We start from the raw sequence: 13023 nt of genomic DNA on the forward strand, positions 1-13023 counted from the left end.
TGTGAGGTGTGATCAGTAGTATCCAGTAGGGATGGCACAGGCACCCGATTCCATCCGGACGTCTGGTAGACTCCCCCTCTGCCTGCTGCCCTGAGCCATGCCCACCGAGCACCCTACCCCACCCACCCACCCCACTCCCGCTCGCCGAACCGCCCGTACTCACCCTAGGCCAATCCGGCAATCACTGCAGCTGCCATATTGCAAAAAATAAAAATGGAAGCAGCAGATGTGTGCAGATTTGCTCTTACACAAAATGGTGCTGTGAATGGCTGATATACGCAAGTTTACAGGTGTCTGGAGCAGGTGCAGGGCTGAGCTTGGGAGTCTGCCAAACTCCCCCCTGCTCACACCTCTGGGCTATGCCCGCCAAGTCCCTCCCCCTCCCCATCCCCCCCTGCACTCACCCAGCCCCTAGAACCTACCTGGAGCCAATCCCAGGCAGCCATCCTTCCCACAGCCACCATGTTTGTTTTGCGAAATTGCGACTCAGGAATGTCTGTAACTGCAGCCATAGCAGCCATACAGGCTCCATCTCTGCAGTATCGCAGGCATAAATTGCCCGTTTACAGCAAGCGTTGAGAAGGGAGCAGGTCTGGGGGTGCACAAGCTCTACAGCAGCAACAGCAAGGGACAGGACGGTCGTTTTACGTAAGTGTGTAAGAGACTGATGGAAAACGGCCAGCCTGTCCCATGCCTCTGCCACTCTAGCAAGAATGGGCGATGGAGGAGAGGTGCTCCCTTCTTCCCCTCTTGGTGATAGGTGGCTGGCTTGCTGAGGCACCCGTGCCCGTGCTCTTGCCCGACTCAGCACGGCATGAGTTGGGCAAGAGCTCAGGTCTGTGAACTGGCATCCGGGGGGCTGAAATGGCCACTTCTTACTGGGCTTCGAGCCCCAACCAGATGCTTGCACCGTCCCTACTGCCTCTGTAGCCTGGCAAAACAACCCATGAACAAGCAGGATTCTGAGTTCACATCAACCCGAGAGCCAGTGTGGTGTAGTGGCTGGACTGCTGGACTGGGAGTCTGGAGATCCGGGTTCTAGTCCCCAATCAGCCATGGAAGCTCACTGGGTGACTTTGGGCCAGTCACAGACCCTCAGCCCAACCCACCTCACAGGGTTGTTGTTGTGAGGATAAACTGGAGGAGGAGGAGGAGAATGTATGCCGCCTTGGGTTCCTTAAGGTGGAAAAAAGGTGGGATATAAATGTAATAAACAAACAAACAAACCCATGGTTTATACAACCTGGAGTTCACAGTAAGCCATGGGTTCTTTTTCTGGTTTGTTCATAGTTAACAGACAATGGTTTGCTAGTACAGCTGGGTTCACACATCGTAACGACCCAGAATTCGTTACCCCAGCCCATGGGTTAAATAAGACATGAGTTAATCACTAAGCAGGACACCAACCAGGTCAGCAAACAACTCCTTTGAATGCATGTTTTCAGCATTAACAGAAACCTATTTCACAGCAATCTCAGCTGCTGTTAAAATAAAACAAAGAAACAAATGAATGAACAAAATGTGTTGTTGGTTTAAATGGCAGGAGTAGGGCACCGTGGTCAGCACCAAGAAAGGTGTTCATTGGTGCCCTTGGCACATGATCAACAATGATGATCAAGGAATGGAAACTAGGGATGTCAGAGAATTCCGCGACGGATCTGCCAGTGCATTTGGCCCCCCCGAAATCCATCGCGGAATGGTCTGCCCCCCCCGCCCCCCGCAGATCCCCCCCGGGACGAGACTTACCTGGGGCAGATGTTTCAGGTGGTGGCGGCGGCTCCAGCGGCTGCTTCAGCGGTGGTGGTGGCGGCGGCTGGTCTTCCAACCGGCTGCTACCGCCGCCATTTGCAGTCTGTGTGCTGTTTTTTCCCCCCCATAGACGTGATAGGCTACATAAAGACTTACATAGCCTATCACGTCTGGGTAAAACAAAAACAAACAAAAAATGCATACGCAAATGGCAGTGGCTACAGCCGCCGCCATTTGCGTTCCTTATTTTTGGCCGCTATTTGCATTCCCCTTTTTTTTCTTTCTTTATTTTTTTTCTTTTTTTATTTTTGAACGCTATTTGCATTCCCCTTTCTTTTCTTTGTCTTAGTCTACATAAATATTTACGTAGACTAAGACGGCCAAAAATAAGGAACACAAATGGCGGCGGCCATAGCCGCTGCCATTTGCATACACATTTATTTTTATTTTTTTTACCCAGAGCCCTCCGCGGCCAGAAATCCGGCTGCGGATGGCCCTGGCCTGGGCCTGGCCGGCTGCTCCACAAAGCCGCCATGGAGCACACCCAGCCATTGAGGATTCCGGGGGGGGAGGACCGGTTCGCCTCCCCCCCATTGAGGATTCCAGGGGGAGGGATGGAACGCCTCCCCCCCCATGAACAAAATCTGCAAAAAGGTAAGTGACTTACATACATCCCTACTGGAAACAAAGCCCTATGAGGAGAGACTGAAAGAACTGGGCATGTTTAGCCGATTCCTGCATTGAGCAGGGGGTTGGACTTGATGATCTTACAGGACCCTTCCAACCCTACTATTCTATGATTCTATGATTAGGAACACAGGAAGCTGCCTTATACTGAGTCTGATCATTGGTCCATCCAGCCCAGTACTGTCAACATTGACTGGCAGCAATGGCTCTCCAGGGCTTCAGGGATGACTTTTTCCAACCCTACCTGGAGATGTCAGGGATTGAACCAGAGACATTCTGTATCCAAAGCAGGTCCTCTACCACTGAGCTACAACCCCCCTCCCTAATGTACAGGATCTTGGTTTATGTTCTTAGCTGTAGGAGACCTTATTTGGCCTATTGTTCAATTCAGAATACATCTGAGCATCACAAGCAGGGCAAATTTGTGTCTTGAACCAGCTAATTACAAGGTTTGGCAACATCATTTTTTCTCCCTTACATCACTGCATTGTTTAAGACCGAAGAGCTCTGGTTCTGTTTCTCTGTACAATTTTGCTGGTTACATCTCTGACTTGTCAGTATACATCTGTTTGCCTTGTGGGCCCTAATTTATGTTGATCTTGGTTTATCTAAGATTGCAGCTCATCATTTTCTTTTTTGGGAGAGGCTCAACATCCTGCGTAAAAAAAGAAAAGAAAAAAAGGAGAGAGTTATGTTCTGAGTCAGCTGCTCTAGTGCCAATAATCTTTGGAACAAAGCAAAATCCAGGTAGAAAAATAAGAAAAAGGAAGGAAGGAAGGAAGGAAAGAAAGAAGGAAGACAGAAAGACAATGGCTGGAGCTGGAACACCATCCTCTGGGACTGTAGACATTAAGGGCACAATCCTATGCATATTTAGACAGAGCAAAGGCCTACAACTCCCAGCATTCCCCAGCCAGTCATGCTTTTTCTCTGTCTAAACATGCATAGGCTTGTACTTTCAATTTCTCAATACGGAGAAGAAATGGAATTCCTCCATCTGATTCAGATGGAGCAAACCACGCCATCATGTTCCCAATGACTTCGCTAGGAGAAACAGGGTCTGAATCTGTCCTTTGAAACGCCCTCCATGAGCCCACAGGTTCTTTCCCAGAATCCTGAAAGGCCTCATCCCCCCACCCATTATTTGGCTGCTGTGATGGAACACGTGGTGTCTGCAGCATTGGCACCTGGGAGAAAGGGAGGTCTCTTTCTCTCCATTCCTCTACCCTCCTCCTCTCACTCTTCTCAGCCTCATCTCTGCTTTTCTTCTTCTTTTTCTTCTATTCATGAAATTCTCCCTTGCTGGGACTTGAAATGCCACAACAGCAGACCCACAGATGGCAGGCATGCTGGGAAATGTAGTTTTCTTGAGGGGCCAGGGGAAAATTAGATTTACTGAGGTAGTGAGTGGGAGGGCAAGGGGGTGGTCCAACTTGGACTACTGGTGGAGGCCATGCTGGCTGCAGGTTATGGAGGGGCCTTGGCAAGAACCCCTCCATGGGCTTTGCTTCAGTGAGTTGACCTCATCACTGCCCTTGCCACCAGCTGCTATTCATCCTTGTCCTGTTTTCTCATCTGGCTTGCCTGACAGGCAGAGTGCTGATGAGCAAAGAGGTAGTGGCATCTGCTACTCCTCCTTCTCCAAAAGGAGATGCAGGTGAACAAGCAGGTTGCCATGATGAAGAGGAGGAGCAAGTCCAGAAGACTCCTGTTGCTGGTCTTCTGCTAGGGCATGGGTCTTCCAGCAGGTACCCTGGGTCGCGGAATGGCTTGCTAGGAACTCTAGCAAATTTTATGTGCATGCTGAGCTATTCTGAGACATGGCGACACTGCTCCTTGCCTGTGGTGCACGTGTTAGACAAAGGCACCTCACAGGACCCGGCCCACAGCACTGTGATTTGAAACACTCGATAACTATTGAGGACAAGGGGACTTGACCTTACCACTCTCATGGACTGCTCAGCAGCTTTCAATATCATGGTCTCTTTCTGGATAAGGTCTCTGAGTAGGGACTTGGAGGCATAGTCATTTAGTGTCCCTAGGGATGTACGAAAGTTCTGCCACAGATCTTGGGGAGGCCGAATGCCAGCGCATTCGGCCCCCCAAAATCGGTGGCGGAATGGCTCGCCACCCCCCCCGGGACGGGACTTACCTGGGGCGGATCTTCCTGGCGGCGGCGGCTCTGGCGGTGGCTCCGGCAGCGGTGCGGCGGCGGCCAGTCTTCCGACCGGCTGCCGCCGCCGCCATTTCCAGGTTAAAAAAAAAAAAAAGTGATAGGCTACGTAAAGATTTATGTAGCCTATCACAGCTAAATTTTTAAAAAACACCGTGATAGGCTACGTAAATGTTTACGTAGCCTATCACGGCTGATTAAAAAAAACAACGCGCGTACGCAAATGACAGCGCCCATTTGCGTACGCGCATTTTTTTTTTTAATCAGCCATGATAGGCTACGTAAACATTTACATAGCTTATCATGGCTAACTGCAGGGACGCAAACGGTGGCGGCTATGGCCGTCGCCATTTGCGTCCCTGCTAGCCAGCGGCCAGATGTCCAGCCGCTAGGGATGGCGGAGAATTTCTCCCCGAAACTTCGGGGGGCCGAGCGCCAACGTGTTCGGCCCCCCGAACAAGTTTCGGGGAGAAATCCTCCGCCCCCCCCGCCCCCCGCCCCCCCCCCGGGACGGGACTTACCTTCCCTGAATGTCCCTCCCGGCGGCGGGTCCGGCTGGCGGTTCGTCCGGTGTTCGAGCGGGGCGGGAGCGGCAGCCAGTCTTTTGACCGGCTGCCGCCCCCGCCATTGCAATGAAAGAAAAAAAAAAAACGTCCCCTGATAGGCTACGTGACGATTCACGTAGCCTATCACGGCAAGATTTGCAAAGTCAGCCGTGATAGGCTACGTGAATCGTCACGTAGCCTATCACGGGTGACTTAAAAAAAAAAAAAAAAGTGTGTACGGATAATGGCGGCCCCCATAGGGAGCCGCCATTCGTGTTCCTTATTTGGTCGCTGTAGTCTACGTCAATGTTTACATAGACTACGGCGAAAATAAGGGCAACGCTATTTGCGTTGCCCTTATTTTCGCCGTAGTCTACGTAAACATTGACGTAGACTACAGCAACTAAATAAGGAATGCGAATGGCGGCTCCCTATGGGGGCCGCCATTCGCGTACGTGCTTTTTTTTTTTTAAGTCACCCGTGATAGGCTACGTGACGATTCACGTAGCCTATCACGGCTGACTTTGCAGATCTAGCCGTGATAGGCTACGTGAATCGTCACGTAGCCTATCAGGGGACTTTTTTTTTTTTTACTTTCGTGTTCGTGGCCGGGCGAGGCGGGAAGCCTCCTCCCCGGCCTGAATTTCGGCCAGGCGAGGCGGGAAGCCTCCCCCCCCGGCCTGAATTTCGGCCGGGTGAGGCGGGAAGCCTCCCCCCCCCGGCCTGAACTTCGCGGGGGGAGCAGCGAAGCACTCCCCTCCACCGCGAAAAAGCTGCGAGAAAAGGTAAGTGACTTTCGTTCACCCCTACGAGCCGCTGGCGGAGCCGGCCGACGGCTCCGCAGAATCTCTGCGGAGCACAGCCGGCCAGCCAGGATTCCGGGGGGAGGGATGGAACGCCTCCCCCCGCACCATCAGCATAATCCCCGAAAGGTAAGTGATTTTCGTACATCCCTAAGTGTTCCACTCCTAATTTGTGGGGTGGGGTGATTCGAAAATGTGGCCTGGGTGACTACCACTTGGTCCCATGATATTAATGCTATAGGATCCAGCTGAGTTCTTTCTTGTCTCCCATATTTTAAGGAGCGAGGTGGGGGAGGGTGAAGTTGCATGAATTTCCTGCTAGCGGGCTTCCCCTGGGACTCTGGTTGGCCACTGTGCAAACAGAATGATGGAGTAGATAGTCCTGTAGTCCGTTCCAGCTTCTTACACTCTTACATACATTCACTGGATGTACCATCTGGGGATTTGAGAGGAAGTATAAAGTAGTATTAATATGAAGATAACATCCAACTCTCTTTTTCAAATACACCTGAGACTCAGGTGAAGTGATGAAAGTGCTGAATCCGTTATGGGCAGGATGAGGACCAACAAACTGATCAAAGGGTGGTGATATAGGCAGACGGTTCATCTGCTCAGGGAGAAGTGTGATGTTTAGCCTGTTCTAGAAGGGCTCAGCTGCACAGCTTGGGTGTGGTCCTAGGTCACCAAGGGCCCATGTGTTCTCTGTGGCATGAAGCACCATTCACCAGCTGAAGATGGTGCACCAGCAGTGGTCTGTCCTGGACAGAGATAGTCTGGCCCATTAATCCATGCTCCAGCAACCTGCAGAGTTGAGACAGGAGGCAACCAGGGACAAGGCTTTCTTGATGGCCAGCTCAGGATCAGCAGCTCACACACTGGAACTACGTCCAGAGGCCACACACTCTGGTAGGACCGTCAGAGATGGCAATTGCCCTCTTGCTACCCCACTGGCACTGCGTGGCCATCAGTGGCACTAAAGCCTGCCCCTGGCCGTGGTGTCCCATTAGTGGAATTCCCTCCCCAGTGAGGCTTGAATGGTACCTACTTTGTAATCATTTTGGCACCAGACAAAGACCTTTGTAATTCTCCTGAGTTTTTGGTTCTGCATTTCCACTGTTTTAACTGCTGTTTTTAATTGCTGGTTTTAGGATGGATGTTGTTTTATTTTTATTCATTGTGCCCCCCTCACATATCAAGCATGAACACATTTGCACATGCACACACAGACAGACAGACACATTAGGGATGGATGAATCTGTCAATTTCAGTTTCTCAGCCTCTCTCTCTCTCTCTCTCTCTCTCTCTCCCCTTTTAAATTCAGTTCATCTCAAACTTTGAGAATTTCTCTATTTCTTAGTTTGGTTCATCTCACATTTTGAGTGTTTGCTCGTTTGTTTTTAATTTTTCATGAGGATTCAGAAATGTTTTTGTGCACATCTCTCCTAATACACTCACTTTGTATGCATTTTTACCTAATATATACATTTTGGCAAGCTTTCCCCCCTAATTTAATGCATATTTGAACATTATTTTCTCTAATATACACACTCGTGTATATATTTTTGATGAGAGAACTCCACTGCGAGATTTCAAAGGATTTCAGATTTCAAAGGATAAAAGCACTTTCAAAGCAAAAGTCCTAAATCAGGTGAGTTTACATTAAAATGCAAACCGAATTTCTCCCCAATCCTTCACTCACACACACACACACACACACACACAGAAGGGGGGGGTGTACTCCTGATGAATAAATGTGTATGGTCAGAAACTAAGGCAGAGTTGAAAGGTCTTGGAAGAAGTTTTGAAAATGAGAGGGGTCTGGGAGGGGCAACTGTTTCATCACACATCCAGAAGCCAATAGAAGTGTGGTTCCTGTCCTCATTCTACTGGGGCTGTTAGGAAAAAGTGGTGCTTCCGAGCTACCAGGACTCTTGGGAGTACCATCATCACCAGAAGGGATAAGCTTGCTGCACACTATCTGAAGCAATGGGGGGGGTATTCACCCCTATTTGAAAGATGGAGGTGGCAGAGGACACCTCCAGCCTCCCTAAACTGCACCCCCTGAAGATTCCTCTGAAGCTGATGGGGAGTGATCACCTTGGAATGAACTGCAAGTCCAATATTCATCCCAAACAGGTTTTGGTTCATAATCCATGTTAAAGTAATGACCACACTTTTTAATGGCCTCGGTCTGGAGCCCAGCCCACCAGGACACCAAGAGAACTGCCAATCCACTCGTATTGACACTAATGGGATTTGTGTGTCTCTAATAACAGCACTGGGCCCAGGACTGAGCCCTGCAGTACCTCACTCATTCCCTCTACCCAGTTTGAGAAGATCCCATTGCTAAGCACTCTTTGAGTCCGATTCTGTAGCCAACTGTGGATCCACCAGATTGTTGTTCCATCTAGCCCACTTTGAGCTAGTTTGCTCATCAGGAGATCATGGGGCACTTTGTCGAAAGCTTTGCTGAAGTCGAGGTATATGATGTCCACAGCATTCCCACAGTCCACAAGGGAGGTGACATGATCCAAAAATGAGATCAGATTCGTCTAGGGATGGCAGAGAATTTCTCCACGAATTGTCTGACATCAATCCCAGGGAAAATTCTGGAGCAGATGATAAAGCAATCCATTTGTAAGCACCTTGAAAAGAATGCAGTGGTGACTCGAAGCCAACATGGATTTGTCAAGAACAAATCCTGCCAGACGAATCTAAGGATGGACGAAACTCCCTTACCTGGTCCCACAGCTTGCTTCGCGGTGGGGGGGAGGCGCTTAGGTTCTCCCCCCGAAGTTCTTGGCGGGGGGGGAGGCACCCCATCCCTCTCCACCAAAATTCAGGCCAGGGGGGAGTGCCCCCGTCTCCCTGGCCACAAAATAAAAAAAGTAAAGTAAAAAAAAAAAAAAACCATGATAGGCTATGTAACGATTTACGTAGCCTATCACGGCTAGATTTTCAAAGCCAACCGTGATAGGCTACGTAAATCTTTATGTAGCCTATCACGGGTGACTTTGAAAAAAAAAAAGTGCGTACGCAAATGGCGGCGCCCATGGGTGCCGCCATTTGTGTTCCTTATTTGGGCAGGGGTAGTCTATGTAAAGATTTATGTAGACTACCCCTGCCCAAATAAGGAACACAAATGTCTGGTCTGTAGTTCCCAGATTCCTCATTTTTGCCCTTTTTGAAGATAGGGACCACATTAGCCCTCCTCCAGTCATCTGGCACTTCTCCCATCCTCCATGATTTCTCAAAGAGAATAGACAGCAGTTCTGAGAGTTCTTCTGCCAGTTCCTTTGTTACTCTATGGTGCAGTTCATTCAGAGTCATTAGGTGTTCCTTGACCATATGCCTATCGATCTCAAGCTGCAATCCTGCCCCTTCGGCCTGTACTTTGCCTTTGCCAGGGGGTCATAGACCCTCTTTTGGGAGAAGACTGAACCAAATTAGGAATTGAGCACTTCTGTCTTTTCTTTGTCATCTGACCTTCGTCTGCTGTCTTGACCGCTCCTGCCTTTACCTGGAAAGAAAACCTGTGTGCTGGATCCTTTGCCTGCTTCTTTACTTTGCCTCTTGGTTAGCCTCTTCAGTCAGAGCCTGCTGCAGCTAATGCAGGACACAATGCACCTCCCTTCATACAGGATCTCTGTCAAGGGCAGCCAAAACAGCCGGAGCCGCAGCCAGGTAGGCTCCGTTTCGCAGGGCTTTCGCGGGGTGGTGGGGTGGGTTGCTCCATTCCACCATGGATTCCGGGGGGCCGAATTCACTGGAATTCGGCCCCCCTGCGATCCATGGTGGAATTCTCTAACATCCCTAACACTGTCTGGCAGGGATGTGTGTGAAATTTACTCAATTGAGGGTATTTTGTTTGGATGGTTCTTATGGATTTATCTAGTTCACACCTCCCGGACCTGAACATGGACCCAAATGTAATGCAGTTTGCAACTTGTACATTTTGAAGCTTGTGATACATTCTGCAAAATGAGCAAAAATGTGTTCAACAACATGCATACATTTGAAAAATGCAAAAAAGAAAAATATGTCAGTTTCAAAAATAGACACACACATGCGTTTCAAAATGCACACACAAAATGCATACCTTAAGCTGTGCATTGATGCATATATTACTGAAAATGTGTTGAAATTTCTGTATGGATTAAAACACAGACACACACATTTGTGCAGAAATGGGATAGAACAAGCTCAAAGACCCAGCAACCTTGGTGAGACTAAGATTGACGCATCCATTCATCCCTGCTCTCTGGTCATTGGTGGCTTTTGCAGAAAGATGTTCCAATTATATCCCAGGCAGCAACACTTTGCCACTGCAAAAGCATTAGCAAAGCAAGCATGAATACAGACAGGAACAGATTGGCAAAAATGTTGGCCAGGTTTCCCTCTGCTGGCTCCCTGTACACTCAAGCTGTTTCTCAGAAGGAGAGAGTTGGGGAGAGAAAGAGAGCAGAAAACCCACAGAGTGTTCCTTATTCTGCAACATGTGCAGGAACGTGAGATGTCAAGGGCTTGCAAAATCTACCTTATTTGGAAGCCTCATGATGTGAGATTGTGCCATTACCTATGGCAGCTGAGTTTTCTCTAGGGTTGGGTGAGGATTTTGTTTCATTTTCATGTCAAACTTCATTTGTTTCATTTTCAATTAGAACTTACCAAAATTCAGTAATTTCTTCATATTCAGGATGGAAAAAAGAAAAGTCCCAATTGGGAAGAATCGAAAACTGATAGATCCATCCAGGCCCAGGGCTTTGAGTGCTTTGGTCTTAAAAGGCTGGGTTTTAAACACTGTGTATGGTGAATTAGGGTTTATAAGCTGTTGCAATTAAGCCACTATTAAGCCATGACAAACTTTGCTGAACCCAAACAATCATAGAATAGTAGGGTTGGAAGGGGCCTACAAGGCCATCGAGTCCAACCCCCTGCTTAGTGCAGGAATCCAAGTCAGAGCATCAATACTGGGTAGCCAGCACCTCCACCCCCCACTTCAGAGGTGGGAATCATCTGGTCCCCAGAGCACCACATCCCATTTCCCATCCCACACTACCACATAGCAGAAACACAGAAGACAAATATTATTTTGAGGAGCTACTGGGGCACAACAGTTGCTCCTTCTGTCCCTAGACTTCCAGTTGTGCCTGTTGCTTTCAGTTAAGCAATGCTCCTTCTTCCCAGAATCAGTTATCTGTTTGAGACTTGCCTCTGGCAAGATCTTAAACTTAGCCAGAGTAGCTGGGATCAACATATCTATGTTGGCTTATTGGTGAACATTCTCAAAGGCATTAAAATACACCTTCAGAATAGCGGTGGCGTTAATATGAGCATAATAGTATATATGAGTTCCTGAGATACTCCTAGGGTAGGATCTCAATGCAGGCAGAGCTGGAAAAGTGCTGCATTACAGGCTGTTATGGGAGTCTCATTAGAGATGGACAGGTGCCACATATCTGGGTTCTCCGGGCACCTGCCCAGCCCCTGCCCCTGTTTGCACACCCTGTCGCCCCCAGACCCATGCGCGAGCTCCCTGCCACTTGGCAATCCACCCACAATAACCCGGGCCCCATTCTCGAGCTCTGCAACTGCCATTTTTTGGTGGGGGGAGGGGAATGGTGATCACAAAAATGTGGATGTTTAGATATATGCAAAATCGGGCCATGAATAATACATGCATGCATGATTAGAGGCATTTTCTAGGGATGTACGAAAGTCACTTACCATTTTGTGGATCTACTTCACGGTGGGAGGGAGGCGCTCCGTCTCTCCCCCTGGAATCCTTGATGGGGGGGAGGTGCTCTGTCCCTCCCCCTGGAATCCTGCCCGGCCTGCTCCACTCCGCAGGGATTCTGCGGAGCCGTCAGCCAGCTCTGCCAGCAGCCAGACATCCAGCCACTGGGCAGCAGGGATGCAAAGGGATATTTACGTAGCCTATCATGGCAAAGTAAAAAAAAAAAAAAACACGTACGCAAATGGCAGCGGCTATGGCGGCCACCATTTGCGTTCACTATTTTTCGCCATTCTAGTGTACGTAAATATTTACGTAGGCGAGAACGGCTAAAAATAGTGAAGGCAAATGGTGGCTGCCATAGCCGCCGTCATTTGCGTACACTGTGCCCAGCCATGGCTGGCCAGGAGACCAGCCCCCCCACTGCCGCCGCCGCAACTGCCACCCCTGCCACTGCCCCCGCCCCCGCCGCCCCCACCGCCGCACCTTCCACTGCCGCCGCACCTGCTGCCACCCCCACCGCCCCCGCCCCTGCCGCCCCTGCCACCACACCTTCCTCTGCCACTGCCACACCACTGCTGCCGCACCCACCACCACACCCGCCGCCGTATCCGCTGCATCCGCCCCAGGTAAGTGCTGTCCCGGGGGGCTCTGCACGGAGGGCGGGGGGGTAGGAGGCCGTTCCGCCACGGATTCCGGGGGGCCGAATGTCAGTGCATTCAGCCTCACTGGAATCCGTGGCGGAATTCTCCACCATCACTAGCATTTTCATAATTGCATTTCCCCTAGAGATGTACGAAAGTCACTTACCTTTCGTGGATTATGTTGATGGGGGGGGAGGCGTTCCATCCCTCCCCCCAGAATCCTGGACGGGGGGGGAGGCAATCCGTTCCTCCCCCCTGGAATCCTCCAATGGCCGGCTGTCCTCCACAGCAGGTCCGCAGAGCAGCCGGCCAGGCTCGGTCAGGCCAGAGCTGTCCGCAACCGGATTTCCAGCCGTGGAGGGCTCTGGGGGAAAAAAAAAAGCACGTACGCAAATGGTGGTGGCTATGGCTGCTGCCATTTGCATTCCTTATTTTTGCCATCTTAATCTACGTAAATATTTACGTAGACTAAGACGGCGAAAATAAGGGGAACGCAAATAGCGTAGCGGATTCTATTTGCGTTCCCCTTATTTTCGCCGTCTTAGCCTACGTAATTATTTATGTAGACTAAGATGGCCCAAAATAAGGAACGCAAAAACTTATGTAGCCTACCACATCTCCGTTAAAAAAAAAACAAAAAAACTGCAAATGGTGGCGGCGGCAGGTGGTCGGAAGACCAGCCACTGCA

Source organism: Heloderma suspectum, chromosome 15 (assembly GCF_057233095.1).
Source record: "Heloderma suspectum isolate Gila_16-S chromosome 15, 16-S_ref, whole genome shotgun sequence".
In the NCBI taxonomy this organism is placed as follows: Eukaryota; Metazoa; Chordata; class Lepidosauria; order Squamata; family Helodermatidae; genus Heloderma; species Heloderma suspectum.